General features: G+C 35.8%; 1 protein-coding gene across 3 annotated transcripts in view; it reads left to right on the top strand.

Annotated features, from left to right (window-relative positions):
* FSTL5 (follistatin like 5) overlaps positions 1 to 23,229 on the top strand; it is a 722,149-nt gene that overhangs the window by 581,206 nt on the left and 117,714 nt on the right. The window lies entirely within an intron of this gene.

Raw genomic sequence — 23,229 nt, 5'->3', positions numbered from 1 at the left:
TCCCCCAGTCCGCATATGCCACAGGATGGTTGTTTTAAGATTGGGTCTGGATGTACTTGGAATGACTATTACCCTTGCTCTTCAATCTGATTTGTTAGATGCATTTACAAATCTAATTATTCTAATTTGTTGCAGGGCCCCTGATACTTGGAGGACTCTAGTTTGGCATGCCTATTTCTCAATCGAGTTCTTGAACAAGGTTAAAGCATTGTCTCAGGAATCTTATTTCTCTTTAAATCAACGAGTATATGTAGATATTGGTGGATCCAAGGGGGGAGAAAGATCTTATGCAAGTCCTGACTACTAGTATATCTTTATCTATATTTGGTCTCACTAGTTCAACCGTCATTGCAAGCAAATATTTAAAAAGAAAATTCTTGGGTCACCTGGGTGGCTCAGTTGGTTGGGAGGCCCACTTAGGCTCAGGTCATGATCTCAGGGCTTGTGAGTTGGAGTCCCGGATCTGGATCTGGCTCTGTGCTGATAGCTTCTGGAGGCTGGAGCCTGCTTCGGATTCTCCCTCTCACTCTACCCCTCCCCCAATCGCATTCTGTGTCTGTCTCTGTCTCAACGGTAAATAAACATTAAAAAAAGTTTTTTTAAAGAAAATTCTTAAGGTAGATAAAGATAAAAGAAAGCTAAAGTTAATGACCTGGATAAGGTCCAGCATAACTTCTCTATGCCTTTTATATATTTCTGCTAAATATCAATTTGCAATCCACTTTCTCTTTAAAAATAATTTAGGTGACAAGTAATTGAATACTTTAGTTTTCTTTGTTCTTTATGATGAAAGTTGTAAGACAGAGTTTAATTTCAATTCTCTATTCTGATTTTCTTTTAATGTTAGTCAAGTATTTTTCAATATGTTTCCCTAGTTACAACATTAAAATACTAGCTACTATTCCTTTAATCAGTGAACCACTTACTATTTAGCAGCATGTAACTTTGAGAAAAATTTTAGGGGAAGATTTAATATAATTTTATTCATAGATTCAGTCACATGAATGTATTTGCTTAATTATAAACAGTTTTCTGAAATCATGTTTTTACTTTAAGCTCTTAGAGGTCAAAATAATACATTTTAAATAAATTTTTGAGATTATATGTTAACATCCTATTAAAATCAGAAGTAGCATTTGTAAGTTATAGCAATGCAGGCCTTACTATATCTATATTTATAGAACTTTCAAATTCATCCCATAAGTAACAATATAAATAAAAGATTCAAAGGGTTTTGTTCCTAAGTCTGGATATAATTATTTATAGGTGTTCCTTCTATATTTAATTATGTAACATTTTCAAGGATAAAGAGAGAAAACTACCAGATTTTATTTTTTAATTTAATTAATTCATTTATTCTGTTAGGAACACAGCATAAATTCTCTACCCTCTTAAATTTTTAAATGCTCCACATTTTATTGTTAACTATAGGCACTAGGTTGTACAACAGATCTCCAGAACTTGTTTGTCTTGTATAACTGTGACTTTGTACACATTGAACAACTTTCATTTTTCCCTCCTCCGCATCAACTGACAGCCACCATTCCATTGTGTTTCTATGACTTTTGACTCTTTGATAACTCATATAATGCAATTACACAGTCTTGGTCTTTGTGACTGGCTTGTTTCAATTAGCATAATGTCTTTCAGGTCTATTCATATTGTCACAAAGGATAGGATTTCCTTCTTTCTAAGGTGGAATAATATTCTATTGTATGTATACACAACATTTTCTTTATCCATTCATTTTGTCAAAAGATATTTATTTGAGTTGTTTCCATACATTGGCTATTGTGAATGATGCTGCAATGAATATGTGAGTGCAGGTATTTCTTTGATCCTGATTTCAATTCTTTTGGATATATATACCCAGGAGTTGGATTAATGGATCATATGATAGTTCCATTTTTAATTTCTGAGAACTTCTATGTTTTTCATAATAACTGCACCATTTTTCGGTCCCATGAATGTGCAGGGCACATTCCAATTTCTCCCCATCCTTGCCAATACTTCTATCTTTTGTTACTGTAATAATAACCATCCCAACAAGTGTGAGATAGCTCATTGTAGTTTTGATTTGCATTTTTGATTAGTTATGTAGAATACCTTTTCATAAACCTATTAGCCATTCTTATATCTTTTTGGAGACATTCAAGGCCTTTGCCCATTTTTTTTTTTTACTTAGTTGTTTTTTTTTTTTTTAAGTTGAGTTACTGAAGTTCCTTATATATGTTGGAAATTAAACACTTATCAGATAATATGATATGAGCTGAAAATATTTTCTCCCATATCTTAGGTTGCCTTTTCACTTTCTTGATTGTTTCCTTTACTGTGCAGAAACTTTTTAGTTTGGTATAGTCCAACTTGTCTATTTTTGTTTGTGTTGCCTGTGTTTTTGATAAAGTTATAGGCCAATATCCTGATGAACATAGATGCAGAACTCCTCAACAAAATATTAGCAAACTGATTCTAACAACACACTAACAAAAGCATACACCATGATTGTGTGGGATTCATCCTTGGAATGCAAGAATGGTTCAACATATGCAGATAAAATTGTGATTTGCACATTAAAAAAAAGAATGAAGAAATGAGTAAAAAATCACTTGATCATCAAATAGATGCAGATAAAATATTTGACACATTCATACTAGAAATGCTCAACAAATGACACATGGAAAGAACATACCTCGACGTAATAAGGGCTATATATGACAAGCCCACAGCTAGCATCCTGCTCAATGAAAAAAAAAAAAAAATGGAAATCTTTCTCTCTCAGCTCAAGAACAAGACAAAGATGCCCAGTCTCACCATTTCAATCCAACATATCACTACAAATTCTAGCCACAGAAATTAGACAAGCAAAGGGAAAAAAAGTATTCAAATCATAAAGGAAGAAGTAAAATAGTCTATTTGCAGATGATACAAACTTTTAAATAAAAACCCCTACAAAGACTCCACAAACAATCTGTTAGAACTAATGAACATATTCAGTAAAGTTTCAGTGTACAAAATCAACATGCAAAAATCTGTTCTGTTTCTATAAATTAAAATGAGATATCTGAAAGGCAATTAAGAAATCAATCCCATTTATAATAGCATCAAGAAGAATAATGTACTTGGGAATAAACTTAATCAAGGAGGTAAAAGACTGTACACTAAAAACTATTATACATTAATGAAAGAAATTGAAGACACAAATAAATGGAAAGATATTTTATGTTCATGGTTTAGAAGAACAAACATTATTAAAATGCTAATATTATCCAAAGAAATCTATGATTCAACGCTGTTTCCATAAAAAACACAATGGATTTATTTTTTTTCAGAAATAGAAAAAAAACTAAAATTCATATAGAACGACAAAAGATCTGGAGTAACCAAAGTGATCCTGAGAAAGAACAAATCTGGAGGCATTGTACTTCCTGATTTCATAATGTACATAAAGCTATAGTAAATAAAATAATATGATACTTGTATAAAGACAGATACTTAGACAAATGGAACAGGACAGAGGACCCAAAAGTAAATCCATGAATGTACAGTTAATTGAATTCCAACAAGAGGACCAGAATATACATTGGAGAGAGGGTAGTCTTTTCAAAAAATGATTCTGGGAAACTGAATGTCCATATGTAAAAGGATGAAACTGGATCCCAATCTTACACTATATACAAAAGTAACTCAAAATGGATTAAAGATTTAAACATAAGACCTGAAAGTGTAAAACTTGTATGTTTCATTACATTGATCTTGGCAATGAAAATAATGGATTTTGACTGTAACCCTGAAGTTTCAAACATTGCTAATTCATGTTTATATTCTACTCTTTTATAGGATACAATCCAGTTTCTTTGGAATAACAAATTTACCTCTCATTTAAATAAATGCCTTTAATTTTTGTGACATTTGGTTTCCAAAAACTTGCTGTACGCTGTACTGGTTTTATATATATATATATATATATATATATATATATGGAGAGAGAGAGAGAGAGGCAGAGACAGAGAGAGAGATGTGAATGCATCCATTTTAGAAATTTATGCACATAATTAAAATCAGAATAACACTAAATGAGTAAAATGAGAATATTAGGAGCTACAGAAAGGAAGAAATAGAAAATGTAAGAATGTCTATGTGGAATAAGACAGTTTTCCTGGGGATGTGTCCTATTACTCAGTAAAACTGTCAGAATCCTGTATAACAAAAACAATATCCAAATCAAGTGGAGCTCACATTAGAGAAGTCTATGGCCTTATGTCACCTACTTCTTAAGGATATCCTTGGGTTCTCTTCTAGTAATTCAAGGGACAAAGTCCAATATAAATTATACAATGTGTATTTGGATAGATAGTTATTTTCAAAAAAGCCAAAGGAAATAGTCACAGAGCCATCCCTGATGACTTTACTTTTCTCATTTGTACATATTAAAAAATTGTGGACTTGCCCATATTGATCAAATATAAGTTCAGAGGTCTTTTATTCCCTGCCAGTAGTGATGGGATACAATGTATCTAAAAAGGAAGATTGGTATAGTAGAAGAGCATGAATTTGGGCATTAGACAGGAGTTAGAATCATTGCCCTACCCCATGATAGTTCTGTGATTTGGAGCTATTACAAAACCTCTCTGAGCTTTAATTTATCTATTTGTAATATGGAATGAATACTACTAACTCACTAAGGGCTTTCTTTGTAGACATTATAAAGCATTCTCCATAGTGCTAGACATAAATTTCCTCTTCCTCCAATTTATGCTTATTTTCTGAAAATAATTATTTACTCCTTGCTAGAAATATTGACAGTTATTTTTTTAATACTCTGGAGAATCTAGCAATTCTTAGAAATTAGAGTTTCTAAGATGAATGATACTTAGAGACAGATAAAAAGATTGAGGCAGAACTGAAATAGATGTAGAGATAATGAGGGATTGGGAGAGAGGACATATATTTGGACACCTATAAAATTATTTATTCAAATATAAAATATCATTATTTCATTTGGCATAAAAAACTTGTTTCAATGGATTAGAGAATACATTTTTCCTTTAATGTAGCTTTTAATATATTTTAAATAAAATACATTTTGTTGACAGAGTCCACTTTTGTCACAGAATGAAAGCAAAAGCTACATTTTATTTCTCTTTACATCAATTTATACTCCTATTATATTTTAAAAATAATTCTTTAATGTTCCCTTCTTCTGTTTTCTTTTTGAAAGATGCAAGATGAGAAGTATTGAATTTCATATAGGCAGCAAGAAAAATGGGGAAAGATTTACAACTTTTGGACTAAATGACACCACACAGTCTTACTTTGTTTAGCTACAGCTTCAGAGCAATCATCCATTATTTTCTACATAATAGAGCACTCATAGCAGTATCAATCACATTTTTTTTCTTATACTACATTTCCCAGCAGGATGATACTGTTGAGTGAACAATTCATGCAAAGCATCATACGGCAAAGGAGTTTATGTTTTGCTTGTAACCTAATCTTTGAATTGGAAAACCTTGAGTTACAGTGCCCAACTTTGTCAACAAACCTCACTGGAAGTCTTCTTGTGTGACAAATTGAACTACAAAAAAGTGCTTCAAAGTAATATAACCTACAGTTGCATTAGGGATAGGGTTTGATAACTAAGATTTAATAGAGTGATATATGAGGAGGATTTAAATGTAAAGAAGAGTAGAAATGGGCCATAGGGGATTGTAACAGGGAGTAAGAGATGATATGAAATATATGAGAGGGGTTTAGGCAGAGGTAAATGTTATTCATTTTAAAACATCTTGCAAGGAGCATAAGCACTTGATACATTTTCATTCCCAAGGGGAGTGAATTCCCAGATGACAATAATTCATCTTCAGGATTAAGGTAAATGAAAAGCAGTGTGAATGTAGGCTGCTATTGAAAGCTTTTAAGCTACTGGCTGCATTAAGCACTAAGCACAGATTATATCACACCTTGCTAGGATTTTAGTAAAGATCTAGCCTCTTGTAAATATTGGAATATAATGCCTGAATATAATAGTATATACAATTTTTCTTTTCATCATTGTCACAGTCAGTATTATATTTGGAAATATTGTGCCATTACAACAATCATTATTTTAGAATTCAATGAATTAGTATTGGTCAACAATTATGAAATACATCAGTTGTAAGATTCCTTTACAGGGTATTTGACATGTGTTAAACTCTACAACAAGATTACTTGAATAAACAAATTATGCAAATATATAATGTTAATGTAAATTAATGCTATTATAAAACTATAATGAGTGTAATTCACAATACACAGACTTTAGGAATATGGTAAAATGTATCCATTTGCACCTAAATATTTCAAAAGATATGTAAATGCTTAAGAAGTGTCTGCCTATTTTAGAAGGGACCTTGAGAGCATGTTTGGAGTTACAGCAGGGGAGCACAGCTACTCCTATCTCCTTGAGGAACGAAGGTCTTCCTCTATTAGAGATGATCATCCTCTTCCGCTGAGCACACAGCTTCAGAGGGACATGCAGGCCACAGTGAGGGGAGAAGGGGACATGTGCCTAACCAGCCAGATCAGCAGTCTCAAGCCTGGTAATCAGTGGGGTGACAGATGTCACAGCCAGCTTGCCTACACCTGAAACTGTGTGTAACATACTACATTGTTATGTTAACTGGAATTTAAATAAAAACCTTAAAGCAAAATGCAAAGATAAGAAAATGAAAAAAAGTAGAGAAAAGCATCTTAAAATAGGTTAGGGGCACCTGGGTGGCTCAGTCGGTTAAGCAGTTAAGCATCTAACTTCAGCTCAGGTCATGATCTCCTGGTTCTTGAGTTTGAGCCCATGTTGGGCTCTGTGCTAATAGCTCAGAGCCTGGAGCCTGCTTCAGATTCTACATCTCTGTCTTTTGTTCACACTGGCTTTCTCTCTCTCTCTTCTCTCTCTCTTTCTCTCTCTCTCAAGAATAACATTAAAATAAAATTAAAATAAAATAAAATAAAATAAAATAAAATAAAATAAAATAAAATAAAATGGCTTAAAACAGGGTCTTTTTACATACAAACACAGTTTGAATATGGTATTACAAATTTTGAAAATAGAACATATTCTGATAATATAAAACAATTAACGAACTCTCTAGTCTTCATTTACCTCCTGTTTTTATTATTTTTTAAATTTTAAGTAAGTTTCACATTCAGTGTGGGACTTGACCTCACATTTACTTCCTCTTTTTATTTTTAACTTAAAAAAAAATTTATTTATTTATTTTGGGGGAGAGAGAGTGCATGTGCATGCAAGCAAGTGGGGGAAGGGCAGAGAGAGGGAAAGAGAGAATCCCAAGCAGCCTCCATGCTGTCAGCACAGAGCCCAATGCGGGGATGGAACAGTGAGATAATGGCCTGAGCTGAAATCAAGAGTTGGACACTTAACCAACTGAGCCACACAGGTGCCCCCTTCCTAGTTTTAAAGAATGGACCAGGGGTGCCTGGGTGGCTTAGTTGGTTAAATATCCTACTCTTGTTTGTTTGTTTGTTTTATGCAAAATATATTTTGTTTATTTATTTTTTTATATAATTTATTGTCAAATTGATTTCCATACAACATCCAGTGCTCATCCCCACAGGTGCCCTCCTCAATGCCCATCAAACACTTTCCCCTTTCCCTCATGCCTCATCAACCCTCAGTTTGTTCTCAGTAACCAAGAGTCTCTTATGGTTTGCCTCCCTCCCTCTCTAACTTTTTTTCCCCTCCTCCTCCCCCATGGTCTTCTGTTAAGTTTCTCAAGATCTACATATGAGTGAAAACATATGGTATCTGTCTTTCTCTGCCTGACTTATTTCTCTTAGCATAATACCTTCCAGTTCCATCCACACTGATGCAAATGGCCAGATTTCATTCTTTCTTATTGCCAAGTAGTATTCCATTGTATATATAAACTGCATCTTCTTTATCCATTCATCAGTTGATGGACATTTAGGCTCTTTCCATAATTTGGCTATTGTTGAAAGTGATGCTATAAACATTGGGGTACAAGTGCCCCTATGCTCAGCACTCCTATATCCCTTGGGTAAATTCTTAGCAGTGCTATTGCTGGGTCATAAGGTAGTTCTATTTTTAATTTTTTGAGGAATCTCCACACTGTTTTGCAGAGTGGCTGCACCAGTTTGCATTCCCACCAACAGTGCAAGAGGGTTCCCATTTCTCCACCTCCTCGCCAGCATCTAGTCCTCTGATTTGTTCATTTTAGCCACTCTGACCGGCATGAGGTGATATCTCAGTGTGGTTTTGATTTGTATTTCCCTGATGAGGAGTGACATTAACATCATTTCATGTGTCTTTTGGCCATCTGGATGTCTTCTTTGGAAAAGTGTCTATTCATGTCTTCTGCCCATTTCTTCACTGGATTATTTGTTTTTCAGGTGTGGAGTTCTGTGAGTTCTTTATAGATTTTGGAGCCTAGCCCTTTATCTGATATGTCCTTTGCAAATATCTTTTCCCATTCAGTCGGTTGCCTTTTAGTTTTGTTGATTTTTTTCCTTTGCAGTACAGAAGCATTTGTGTTCAATAGTTCATTTTTACTTTTATTTTTTTTTTTAAATTTTTTTTTTCAACGTTTTTTATTTATTTTTGGGACAGAGAGAGACAGAGCATGAACGGGGGAGGGGCAGAGAGAGAGGGAGACACAGGATCGGAAACAGGCTCCAGGCTCTGAGCCATCAGCCCAGAGCCTGACGCGGGGCTCGAACTCACGGACCGCGAGATCGTGACCTGGCTGAAGTCGGACGCTTAACCGACTGCGCCACCCAGGCGCCCCTCATTTTTACTTTTAATTCCCTTGCCTGTGGAGATGTGTTGTGTTAGAAATTGCTGCAGCTGAAGTCAGAGAGGTTTTTTCCTGCTTTCTCCTCTAGGGTTTCAATGGTCTCTTGTCTCACATTCAAGTCCTTCATCCATTTTGAGTTTATTTTTGTGAATGGTGTAAGAAAGTGGTCTAGTTTCATTCTTCTGCATGTTGCTATCCAGTTCTCCCAGCACCATTTGTTAAAGAGACTGTCTTTTTTCCAATGGATACTCTTTCCTTCTTTGTCAAAGATTAGTTGGCCATACTTTTGTGGGTCCAATTATGGGTTCTCTATTCTATTCCATTGGTCCATGTGTCTGTTTTCATGACAATACCATGCTGTCTTGATGATTACGGCTTTGTAGTAGAGGCTAAAGTCTGGGATTGTGATGCCCCCCACTTTGGTTTTCTTCCTCAATATTACTTTAGCTATTCAGGGTCTTTTGTGGTTCCATATAAATTTAAGGATTGTTTGTTCTAGCTTTGAGAAGGATGCTGGTGCAATTTTGATTGAGATTGCATTGAATGTATAGATTGCTTTGGGTAGTATTGATATTTTGACAATATTTATTCTTCCAATCCATGTGCATGGAATGCTTTTCCATTTCTTTGTGTCATCTTCAATTTCCTTCATAAGCTTTCTATAGTTTTCAGCACACAGATCTTTTACATATTTGGTTAGGTTTATTCCTATGTATTTTATGGTTCATGGTGCAATTACAAATGGTATCAGTTTCTTTATTTCTCTTTCTGTTGTTTCATTATTGGTATATAAAAATGCAACTGATTTCGGTACATTGATTTTGTACCCTGAAACTTTAGCAGACTTTTGGTGGAGTCTGTCAGGTTTTCCATGTAGAGTATCATGTGGTCTGCGAAAAGTGAAAATTGACTTCATCTTTGGAATTTTGATGACTTTTATTTCATTTTTTTGTCTGATTACTGATGCTAGGACTTCCAACACTATGTTAAACAACAGTGGTGAGAGCAGACAACCCTGTCGTGTGCCTAATCTCAGAGGGAAAGTTCTTAGTTTTTCCCTGTTGAAGATGATATTAGCTGTGGGCTTTTCATAAATGGCTTTAATGATGTTTAAGTATGTTCTTTCTACAGACTTTCTTGAGCGTTTTTATTAAGAAAGGATGCTGAATTTTGTCAAATGCTTTTTCTGCATCTATTGACAGGATTATATGGTTTTTTTCTTTTCTTTTCTTTTTTCTTTTATTACTGTCATGTATCACAGTGATTGATTTGCGAATATTGAAACCAGCCCTGAAGCCCAGGAATGAATCCCACTTGGTCATAGTGAATAATTCTTTTTATATGCTGTTGAGTTCGAGTTGCTAGTATCTTGTTGAGAATATTTGCATCCATATTTATCTGGGATATTGGCCTATAGTTCTCTTTTTTTGTTGGGTCTCTGTCTAGTTTGGGAATCAAAGTAATGCTGGATTCATAGAATGAGTCTGGAGCTTTTTATTCCTTTTCTATTTTTTGGAACAGCTTGAGAAGGCTAGGTTTATTAACTCTACTTTAAAACTCTGGTAGAATTCCCCAGGGAAGCCATCTGGTCATGGACTCTTATTTTTTGGGAGATTTTTGATAACTGATTAAATTTCTTCACTAGTTATGGGTCTATTCACATTTTCTATTTCTTTACATTTTAGTTTTCGTAGTGTGTGGGTGTTTAGGAATTTGTCCATTTCTTCCAGGTTGTCCAGTTTGTTGGCGTATAATTTTTTATAGTATTCCTTGATAATTGCTTGTATTTCTGAGGGATTGGTTGTAATAATTCCATTTTCATTCATGATTTTATCTATTTGGGTCCTCTCTCTTTTCTGTTTGAGAAGGCTGGCTACAGGTTTATCAATTTTTAAATTTTTTTCAAAAAACCAACTCTTGGTTTCATTGATCTGCTCCACTGTTTTTTTATATTCTATATTGTTTATTTCTGCTCTGATCTTTATTATTTCTCTTCTTCTGCTGGGTTTGGGGTGTGTTTGCTGTTCTGCTTCTAGTTCCTTTAGGTGTGCTGTTAGATTTTGTATTTGGGATTTTTCTTGTTTCCTGAGATAGGCCTGAATTGTAATGTATTTTCCTCTTAGGACTGCCTTTGCTGCATCCCAAAGGGTTTGGATTGTAATATTTTATTTTAATTTGTTTCCATATATTTTTTTAATATCTTCTCTAATTGCCTGGTTGATGCATTCATTCTCTAGTAGGGTGTACTTTAATCTCCATGCTTTTGGAGGTTTTCCAGACTTTTTTCTGTGGTTGATTTCAGGTTTCATAGCATTGTGATCTGAAAGTGTGAATGGTATGATCTCAATTCTTTTATATTAATTGAGGGAAGTTTTGTGACCCAATATATGATCTATCTTGGAGAATGTTCCATGTGCACTCAAGAAGAAAGTATATTCTGTTGCTTTGGGATGCAGAGTTGTAAATATATCTCTCAAGTCCATCTGGTATAATGTATCATTCAGGGCCACTCTTTCTTTACTGATTCTCTGTCTAGATGATCTATCCATTGTTGTAAGTGGAGTATTAAAGTCCTCTGCAATTAACCACGTTCTTATCAATAGGTTGCTTATGTTTATAATTAATTTTTTTATATATTTGGGTGCTCCTGAATTCGATGCATAGACATTTATAATTGTTAGCTCTTCCTGATGGATAGACCCTGTAATTATTATATAATGCCCATCTTCATCTCTTATTACAGCCTTTAATTTAAAGTCTAGTGTGTCTGATATAAGTATGGCTACTCCAGCTTTCTTTTGACTTCCAGTAGCATGATAGATAGAAGGTGTCCTCAGGTCTAAAATGAGTCTCTTGTAGACAACAAATAGATGGGTTTTGTTTTTTTATCCATTCCGATACCCTATGTCTTTTTATTAGAGCATTTAGTCCATTTACATTCAGTGCTGTTATTGAAAGATATAGGTTTAGATTCATTGTGTTGTCTGTAAGTTTCATGGTTGTAGTGATGTGTCTGGTCCTGTGTGGTCCTTGTAAAATTTCACTCAGAGTCCCCCTTAGGATCTCTTGTAGGGCTGGTTTAGTGGTGATGAATTCCTTCAGTTTTTGTTTGTTTGGTAAAACCTTTACCTTTCCTTCTATTCTGAATGACAGGCTTGCTGGGTAAAGGATTCTTGGCTGCATATTTTTCCTGTTCATCACATTGAAGATTTCCTGCCATTCCTTTTTGGCCTACCAAGTTTCAGGAGTTAGGTCTGCTACTACCCTTATGTGTCTACCTTTGTACGTTAAGGTCTGTTAATCCCTAGCTGCTTTCAGAATTCTCTCTTTATCCTTTTATTTTGCCAGTTTCACTATGCTATGTCATGAAGATTGATTCAAGTTACATCTGAAGAGAGTTGTGTGTGCCTCTTGGATTTCAAAGCCTGTTTCCTTCCACAGATCTGGGAAGTTCTCAGCTGTTAGTTTAAGTGTACCTTCAGCCCCTTTCTCTCTCTCTTCTTCTGGAATTCCTATAATACGGATATTGTTCCATTTGATTGAATCACTTAGTTCTCTAATTCTCCCCTCATACTGCTGGATTTATTTATCTCTCATTTTCTCAGCTTCCTCTTTTTCCATAATTTTATCTTCTAATTCACCTATTCTCCCCTCTGCCTCTTCAATCCGTGATGTGGCTACCTCCATTTTATTTTGCACCTCATTTATAGCATTTTTTAATTCATCATGACTATTTTTTAGTCCCTTGATCTCTGTAGCAATAGATTCTCTGCTGTCCTCTATGCTTTTTTCAAGCCCAGCAATTAATTTTATGACTGTTATTCTAAATTCTTGTTCAGTTATATTTCTTAAATCTGCTTTGAAAAATTCTTTAACTGTCACCTCTTCTTGGAATTTCGTTTGAGGAGAATTCTTCCGTTTCATCATTTTGGCTAGTTTTCTATCCCTTATGAGTTTTAAAAGCTTGTTATGTGCTCTGCACCTGTAAGCACTGTTATATTAAAGGGGGTCATACACTGTCCAGGTCCTGACCCTTCAGGAGGTGTTTTTTGGAGAGTGTTACTTTCTCTCTGTTGTTGTGACTTTGGTTATTTTATTTCCCTATTCATAGTGATGTGTTTGGTCCCTCCATTAGATGTGCCTTGATTTGTTCCTTGAAGTAGCCCTGTGAAGGAAAGCAAAGAGAGGGACAAACAAGACATAAAAACATGAAAACACACAAATAAAACAAACCAACAAAAACAAAAAAAATGAAGAACTGAAAACAATTCAAAAGCAGAAAACCAGAAACACCAGCTACAAGTAAAGTACAGGGTGGAGGCCATGCTGATAGAGGAACGCAAAGAGAGAAATGACAAGGGCAGGGAAAAAGAAAAAAAGAAAAGAACATTGATCAGGCAGAGAGACTAAAAGGCTTAATCCAGAGAGAAAGAAAGGAAAGTAAGGAAAGAGGGGGGTGGGGGAAAGAAACGAAGATAAAGTTATCCAGACAGAGAAGCTATATGGCTTGATTATTCCAGAGAGAGAGAAAGGAATGTAAAGAAGGAGGTGTGGAACATGTATCAAGAGAATGGATTAAATATGTCTGTTTAAACAAACCAATAACCAGAGTAACCAGCCTAGAAGAGGGAAGAGATAAGGAGGAGAAATGGGGGGGGGGCACATGTAGAATACATCTATATATCCAGAATTGTCCTAGAATTAATCCAGACAGTGCTGCAGTGCTGGTCTGGAGGAGCTATCCATCTAGTTCCACAGTGTCTATCCTGTTCCAGTAGATACATAGTTACCCAGTGCAGAGGGGCATAGTTTGGTGTAGGCTGGTCCCACCTCTACTGTGGGCCCCACCTTGGTGGTGGTGGGGAGAAAAATGGTGACCTCCCCAGTCTCTTCTCCACCACCTGGTGTCCCAAATCATTCCTTTGGAGCTGTCCTCACTGTGCTGCGAGCCCAGATGAGGCAGTTTGTCCTGCTTCACTGACTCCTTTCCCCCAGGGGCTTGGCTGGGAATTAAATTCCTGCTCCATGCACCCCAGTACTGGGGAAGCATCTCCTGATATGAGGTCCCGGCTGGTTTTGTCTTGTGCTGCAGCCCTTCAGGGGAAGGGACTGGTTTCTCCTGCTGCGGACTGCGCTCATAATCTATCACTAAACCTGGAGTTGGCTCCCCACCTCCCCAGGTGTGCAAGCAGGGCAGCAGGCCCCAGTCTGAAGATGGGATCTGCAGTTAGATCCTCTAACCTGCAGTTTGAGATGGAATCCCTCTCTGTCGGGCCTGATGTTTTTTCTCTTGTCCAGATACAGTCCTATGCTTCCCCAGCCACTCTTTCTCTTCCCTTTGTCTCTCAGCAGAAGGGGATCCCTCTCCTCTATGCCTACGTGGCCCATTTTATCTCCCCCGTTCACAATCACCCACCTATGGTCTCTCAAGTTGTCCTGTTTTCTTCCTGGTAGATTCAATCTTTTTTCCTCCCAGAGTCTTGGAGTTCAAAGTCCTTTGGCTTCAGCCCTTCTTTGTTTGGGAGATGCGGGAAGTACAGATCCCCCTACTTCTCTGCCATGTTGGCCATCCTCCCCTACTCTTGGTTTTGACACAGGTCATGATCTCTCAGCTTTGTGGGTTCGAGCCCCACATCAGGCTCTGTAGCACAGGGCCTGCTTGGGATTCTCTCTCTCCCTCTCTCTTTGCCCCTCCTCAACTCATGCTATCTGTCTCGCTCAAAATAAATAAATTTAAAAAAGAAAAGAATGGAGAAAATACCTACTTCAAAAGGGCAGTTGTATGGATTGAATAAGATCATTTATGCAGAATCTTATCAATATCTTAGATGCTAGGAAGATAACATAAATAGATGAACATAGTCCATAAACAGGTACAGATGAAGCAAGATCCAGCTGTCATCCATTAGTTATAATTTTTACACTCAACCACTGTTAGATAGGTAGAATACTTAAGAGTAAGAAAAGTCCATAGTTAAAGATAAGGTGTGCATGTGATAGTCAGAGGGAGATTTTAATCCTGATAGTTATAAGCTAAGTGCTTGAATCAAAAAGAATGATGTAAAAACAAATATTTGAGGAAAACTGAAATAAATCGATACATGAAAAATGTTAATTTTCTTTTTTAATTATTACTGAATATTATTCCATAGAAGAGCTATACTAAAAATATTTAAAGCAGAATGAACAATTCATATTTCTTTTGAAAAGTCCCCAAACCTATTTATTTAATATTTGTCACAGACTCTGGCATATTAGTAAGCTTAGTGTGAAATAAAATGCACTTAGGATAATCAGAGTCATGTCAAGGTTAGCCATGCTTGATAAGCATTTATTATTTTATGAGCTTTTATTATTTATCATAAATTCTAATATTCATAGTCTCAATTTGGCCAATGACATTGTCACATCCTGTGAAGTAACTTGTTCCATAAATCTTTTCATCTGGTGACCCAGAACACGCTGAAATTATCTGCCTCGTGATTTCCACATCTGAAGGCTGTATTTTTAAAATAACACCCTTTTCAACATCATTAAATAGATCTGTGTCTAACACATTTGCACAATACTAGAGGCTTGCTGTCTAACAAGAATGCTACGTGATCTGAATGTCATCAAATTGACAGGTTTACAAAAATTATAAGCAATTGGGCATCTCTTTTGCCTACCAAAAAAAATAAGACTCCAAGCTTTCTTATTTTGATTTATTGCCTACATTTTGTCTGCAAGGCATTATATACCTTTACTGAAATATTCTCATATCATATTACATAATGCCAATTGCCTAATTTATTTGATGATAAATTAGGCAAGTGATGATGACATCTTATTTATATTACTTCAGGCATGTAGACTAAAAAGCTTATATACAGTGGCAGTGCTAAGTATAACATCTCTATGAAACTTAGAAAATCTCATACTAATATTTTGTTGGTGTGTTCAGGAAAGAATGTTAGAACTCACTTTAAAACTCTGTAATTCCAGGGGCGCCTGGGTGGCTCAGTCGGTTAAGCGTCTGACTTCAGCTCAGGTCACGATCTCACGGTCCGTGAGTTCGAGCCCCGCATCGGGCTCTGGGCTGATGGCTCAGAGCCTGGAGCCTGCTTCCGATTCTGTGTCTCCCTCTTTCTCTGCCCCTCCCCCATTCATGCTCTGTCTCTCTCTGTCTCAAAAATAAATAAATGTTAAAAAAAAAAACAAAAAACAAAAAAAAAAACAACTCTATAATTCCAAAGGTCTTAAGCTTGGTGAATCCTTTGCAAAATAACTGGGCACTTAGTTTCAAAAGGAATTTAGAATTGTCATCACTCTGTGATTTTCTTAGAGTCCTCTGATACGGAAATGCAATTGAAAAATAGTGTAAATGTGTGAAGCATTACTAAAAGAAATGGGCTCTTCACTGCAGGCTCTGGGATAAGGAGCTGCAGTGTTACCTTCTTAAAGTTTTATGAAGTCTAATTTATGCCACACATTTTTATCAACTGTCTGCAGAGCCCAGATTACACATAGTGCGTCCTATTGTCCTCTGTTTGCCCAGATACCTGAATTCTGATAGAGCTGGTTATGAGGTGAATATGACAGAAAGAGTGAGTCAGTTTAATTATTGTTCTGCATCTTTATTTGTTTTATTTTTCAACTTAGTCCACATTTCCAGACTTGTGCTGCATATGAAATGTAATATTACATATGAAATGTTTTAAATATGAAAATTCTTTAAAAGCACTTTCCTATTTCATGCAGTAAAATTATGTGTCAATTGGATATCTTTGCCCTAAATTTACTTGCTTATCTAACACATACCTTTATACTAAATTCTACTGTAAACATAATAAAATTTTTGTAAACATTCTGGTGATAGTGAAATTTTAATAGAAAATAAATTATTAGTGAATAAAATATTTCTGTTTTAGGAAGGGCTCTTTTTTCATTCTTTTAAATATATTTATTTATTTTTGAGAGACAGAGACAGAGTGCAAGTGGGAAAGGAACAGAGAGAGAGGGAGACCCAGAATCCAAAGCAGGCTCCAGGTTCTGAGCTGTCAGCACAGAGCCCTTTCCAGGGCTCAAATCCATGAACCACGAGTTCATGACCAGAGCTGAAGCTGGACACTTAACCAACTGAGCCACCCAGGCACACCAAAATATTTGTTTTAATTTCAAATATGTTTTAATAGGAAGTCAAAATATGTCTCTAGAGACAGTTTTGACTCAGATGACTGAGTATACTGTAGAATAAAGAGAAAGATGTGTTACTTTCTATTTTAATTATTATAATAATATTTAACTAAAAACTGTATGTATTTATACATATATACATACTATCCATATATATTGCAACCAATATTGTACAAATTACGATTATACAAATGTTAATCAGTAAATATAATGTAATTGTTTCAAAAAGCAGAATAAACGTTAGAGGAAACAGCATGATTATGTTAAAATTAAGAAGTTCTAATCATAAAAATTTGCCCCCAAGATGTAGTCAATACAAATAGTTGACAAGGACTTGTGTCATAGACAGATAGATAGATAAACAGACAGATGTTAATGAAGCAAAAAAACTAGAGCATAGTTTTAAAAAGGACTTTTCAGAGACGAGAAAAAATGAAGCAGCAGTTTATATTATGAAAAGAACGAATCCTCATTAGTTATCAAGGAAACATAGCTTATAACTACAAAGAAATGCTATTTTGTATGCACTAGAATGCCAAATGTTAAAAAGCTACATAATAACAAGATTAGGAAAAATAGGAATCATTATACCTGATTTGTACTAATGTCAATTTTACCACCATTTGGAAAGCTCTTTGGCATTATCTATTAGAGCTGATTTCGCATATACCTAGGGAGCCAGCAATCACATGCATTAAAGAAACATTGAATTGCCATACATTCAGAAGTTATTTAGGAAGAAGTGCCTGGGTGGCTCAGTCTGTTAAGTGTCCGACTCTTGATTTGGCTCAGGTCAGGATCTGACGGTGTTTGGGATCAATTCTTACATTTGGCTCTATGCTGACAGTGTGGAGCTTGATTGGGATTCTCTCTGTCTCTCTTTCTTTCTGCCCTTTGATCCCCCCTCTCTCATTCTCTTAAAATAAATAAACATTTTTAAAAAAATTAAAAAAAGAGAATCTATTTAGGAAAAACCTTCCATGTAATTGATATTCTGCTACAATTTGTAATTTCTTTTAAATCTGCCTTTTAATTCCATCCATATTTCCATGGCAACTGAACTAAATTTAATTCAAATGCTTTTTACAATGGCTATAATTTAAATGTGTGTGAAGCTAGTTACCTTCCCGCTTGCATGAACACCGCATCAGTATTACTTCAAACTTATCTGTTCATTTCTTAATTGGCTATTAGAAAAGGGACATTGACAAAATTTACCATGAATAAGAGGTTTCATTGTGGAGAACAAAAAAATCTATAGGGACAATAGGTTTGTTCACTCATGTTTTCACTTATTACATATTTACTGAGGTAAAAACAAACACAAAAACAAACATGTGCTGGCATATGGCTAACACAGAATAAGACTGTTCTCTACTTTCAGAAAGGTATAGTTAAGTACAAGTAGAAGTAAAGAATCTATAATGCATGGTGGAATAAAATAATTGCTGCACTAGACATATAAGCCAGGTATGAAAGGATCACAGACACAAAAGCAACAAATTCCAACCGAGTTACATAGTGTAGCCTTTCTTTATAGAGGTGATGACATTTGAGCTGATATTTGGTGGCTCTAGTGATCCTTACATAGCTGGAGACTTAAAAGTATGTCAAACTCAGGGAATAATCATAAAGTACATGGTAGGTTTCATGAACTAGGTGTAGTATATGATCATAAAAATGTTTCCTGGAATTTAACACACACAGTGAGAACAAATTATGGGGTAGAACCAGATTTAAGGAGGCCTTGAACTTTATGAGTGGAAAAAGTCAAATTAAGAGTGAATTACCAGGATCCTGGGTGACTCGGTTAAGTGTCCGACTTTGGCTCAGGTCATCATCTCATGGCTCGTGGATTCAAGCCCCACGTTGGGCTCTTTGTTGACAGCTCAGGGCCTGGAGCCTGCTTAGGATTCTGTGTCTCCCCCTCTCTCTGCTCTGCCTGTTTGCTCTCTCTCTCTCTCTCTCTCAAAAATAAATAAACATTAATTTTTTGTCTAAAAAAAGAGTGATTTACATGGTATATTTTTGGAAAGGTAAAAATTATCTACATATACATTATTTAGAGAGATCACAATAAACATTTTTTCTAGATTTTATTATTAAATATAGTGGACATTTGAACATGTTTTTATTACCTGGGTAGAATTAATGAAAATTCAATTTCCCAACATAGTTTATGAGACAAATATGCTTGTATTTAATCACAAGACAGAATGTGTATGGTGAAAACTTATTACAGCATGCTGGTGACTCACGATTGTTGTGAGCATTCAAGGTGAAGTTGAATTATCTCCCTTTATCTATCTTTTGAAGAGTATTTGGCATAATGGCACTTCCCAAAAGTAGTATTACTTGGTTCGTCAGCCTACTTGAATTTCTAAGAAGAAAACCAGTGCATTCATAAAGTATTATTTTTCATCATAAATAATCACATTAAAACAGTCAAGGACTAAAATTATACTTTAGGTTGTTTGTGCCTATTAATTTGCAACCATTAAATTACAGTAAAACTGGCATGGGGAAGATTCTATTATGATAATAGATAGAAGATAATCTACTGTCAACTTAATACTTTTGAGCCCTCTGAGCAATCTTTACTTTACAGTGATATAAATACAGTTGGTGGGATGTTGGCCAGATAAACAACTCTGGCTAACAAACCTAATCTGAAAACATTTTATGTGATACTTTAAAAAGTGGTTGTTATGGGTCACCTGGGTAGCTCAGTTGGTTAAGCCTCCAGCTTCGGCTCAGGTCATGATCTCATGGTTCGTGGGTTCAAGCCCTGCATGGGGCTCTGCGCTGACAGCGCAGAGCCTAGATCCTGCCTCAGATTCTGTTCCTCCCTCTCTCTCTGCCCCTGTCCTGCTCATGCTCTATGTCTCTCTCTCTCTCTCAAAAATAAAATAAAAACATTAAGAAAATTGAAAAGAAAATAAACAGTGGTTATTCTGCTCATTGATTTATTTTTAGAATATTATTATTTTATCCCAGACTATTGGATTTGCTTATTTTATTTTATTTTATTTTATTTTATTAAGAGAGAGCATACAAGTAGGAGAGAGGGCAGAGGGAGAGAGAGAGAATCTCCAGCAGTCTCCTCATTTAGTATGGAGCCCGTCAGGGCATTCGATCCCATGACTCTGGGATCATGGAAATCAAGAGTTGATGTTCAACAGACCTAGCCACCCAGGCACCCCTAGCCTCTTTTTTTTTTTTTTTTTTTTTAATGTTTATTTCTGAGACGGAGATAGAGGATGAGTGGGGGAGGGGCAGAGAGAGAGGGAGACACAGAATCCAAAGCAGGCTCCAGGCTCTAAGCTGTCAGCACAGAGCCCGACGCAGGGCTCAAACTCACAAACCATGAGATCATGACCTGAGCTTCAGTCGCTCAACCGAATGAGCCACCCAGGTGCCCCACCCCTAGCCTCTTATGTTCTTAACACGTGCTTGCTTTATGTTTATTATTTATTTATTTATTTATTTAGATTAAGCTATTACAGACATTAACTCAATTGGAGACATTTGTAGAAATAAAATTTTAATGATCTAGTGTTGTAAAATACTTACCATGTGTCCAGCACATAACTTAAAACAAAAGAGTGATTTACATGGTATATTTTTGCAAAGGTAAAAATTCTGTGCATATACGTTATTTACAGAGCTCACCATAAGCATTTTTTCTAGATTTTATTATTAAATATAGTAGATGTTTGAGCATATTTTTATTACCTGGGTAGAAGTAATGAAAATTCATTAATTTGAATTAATGAACACTCAATAGATGTTTGTTCTGATTATCGTTATTGTTATTATTTGGGTTCAACAATTATTAGCTTTAAATTTTTTCTTGGGGCGCCTGGGTGGCTCAGTCGGTTAAGCGTCCGACTTCGGCTCAGGTCATGATCTCACGGTCTGTGAGTTCGAGCCCCGCGTCAGGCTCTGTGCTGATGGCTCAGAGCCTGGAGCCTGTTTCAGATTCTGTGTCTCCCTCTCTCTCTGACCCTCCCCCATTCATGCTCTGTCTCTCTCTGTCTCAAAAATAAATAAACGTTAAAAAAAAAAATTAAAAAAAAAAAAGAAACTGATTTACATTAAAAAAAAATTAAAAAAATAAAATTTTTCTTAAATATACTGAACAATGTATAAAAATGAAATTGGGTGAAAACGGATAAAAGTGATAGTACCATAAGCTTGGTATGGGACTATTGAAGAAAGAATCACAAACTAGATATCATAGGTGTATATTTAGTAGCAAAATATTTTGAAGTTCAGATATATTTAGAAATTGCTTACATTTTTATTAACAGGTGTGGCAAGTGGCTATTCGTTTACTCTTGTGTCTTACATAGTCTATCACTTTCCTCTGAAGCTAAATTCTGTTTTTGAATCCCATCAGAACATTTTATCCTCCCGTTTGAAAACATGCCCCTAGAACATCTAATTTCAGAGTTTTATTCAAATCTGATAATTATCCGTGGCTTTGCCTTCTTGTAGAGTGTGGAAAGAAAAATAAGTTTCATAAGGAACGTTAGTAAAAAAAAATGTAAATATATATGAAAATGTTTTTATATCATATTCTCAAAATCATGCCTCACCACACTTTATTTTCAAGAGTGAGCGATAGTTAAAGGTTACACTTGTGCGGAGTAACTGCGATATCAGAAGGCTTCAGCTGAAAATGCTCTCACGTTTCGGTGCCAACGCACATTCTTACCGCAGCCACGGGTGGTTACACTGCTGCTACTTGGCCTAGTTTTTTTGCTCTCCCTGTGACTTCTCTGCTGAGCATCTCTGACCCCATTCTCTTTTCTCTATGCCAGTAATTGCAGCTGCTAAGGTATCACTGCTTTCTGTTGCTAGTTGGGCCCTTTTTCAGCATCGACAATGGAAGGAAGAGCACCTGGCATTGTTCTCTCTTAAGGAAACAGAATCTTTGTGGTGTAATGGTAGAGATGGGAAAGAAGAGGAGAGGGGAAAGATAGGGCTTTGGGGAGAAGAGACCAGTTTATACCTGTTAGGATTTTCCAACATTTGTTTCTCCATTGTAACAGTTAAGCAGTGATCCTGCCCCCAGAAGTAACAGTAATGTTTCAAATAGAGAAAATAATCTGCGTTCCAATGAGATGGGTTTACAAATTCCTAATCTTGATTTGTAGTGGTAGGGCACATTTTTGCTTCCTTTACCCAGTCTTTGACATCGATGTCACTTCTTCAGGCTTTAATTTCCCCTTCTCATGTGATGATAAAGAATTGTGGTTCTCAAGCTTATTTGCAGGCATTTAAAACAATAATGATAATATCTCAATAGAGAAGATATTAGGCTCTAGGCCGCCTGGGTGGCTCAGTGGGTTAAGTGACTGACTTCAGTTCAGGTTAAGATTTTGCAGTTTACGAGTTCATGAGTTCAAGCCCTGCGTTGGGCTCTGTGCTGACAGCTCAGAGCCTGGAGCCTGCTTTGGATTCTGTGTCTCCCTGTCTCTCGGCCCCTCCCCTGGCTTGAGCTCTATCTCTCTTTCAAAAATAAACATTAAAAAGATTTAAAAAAAGAGAGAGAGAAGTTATTAGGTTCTTGGAAGGTTAGAGATTTAAAATCAAGTGAGATTATGATCAGGGGTTTTAATGGAACAATGTAAGAAGCATGTTAGTTAATCTAGAAAAAAAAAACTGGATGACTAGAGACATTTTTCTGGTTTCATTATATTTTCCTCTTTATATAAACTATTGAACTGATTCTTAGTTTGTCATATTTAAAACACCATATTTCACTTAGTTCATCTAAATGATGTTTCAAAAACAGGTAAGTAAATTCCAAATTCTAATAATTAGAAGGGTATCTATGGAGAATTTTAGTAAAACATAGACTAGTCAGTGGCAATACCATGAAGAGCTGAGAACAAAATCTAGAGTTTATGATGTAATTTTAGGCAGAAGCTGCCATTCCCTTTCCATTAATGCAAGCCAAACAAAGAGGCTAATGTTTTTTGAGCAAGTACTACATTCATAATTAAGTCAGAGAAAGAGAAATATCCCAGGAGAACAAACGGTAAGAGAAACCTCAGGCTATAGTTTGCATTGGCAAGTACAAAACAATCCTGTTCAACAAGATGACTCAATTAACCAAGTGTACATGCAATGCACAGTTAACTTATTTTCTTGGAGTCATCAGGATACTTTCTTTGTTTTTTTTTTTGAGTTTATCTGTTTATTTTTTGGGGGGCGATGAGTACAGGAAGGG

Source organism: Panthera uncia, chromosome B1 (genome assembly GCF_023721935.1).
Source record: "Panthera uncia isolate 11264 chromosome B1, Puncia_PCG_1.0, whole genome shotgun sequence".
NCBI classification, from domain to species: domain Eukaryota; kingdom Metazoa; phylum Chordata; class Mammalia; order Carnivora; family Felidae; genus Panthera; species Panthera uncia.
Note: the sequence above shows the minus strand (reverse complement) of the source record. Positions and strands in the feature narration are given on the sequence as shown.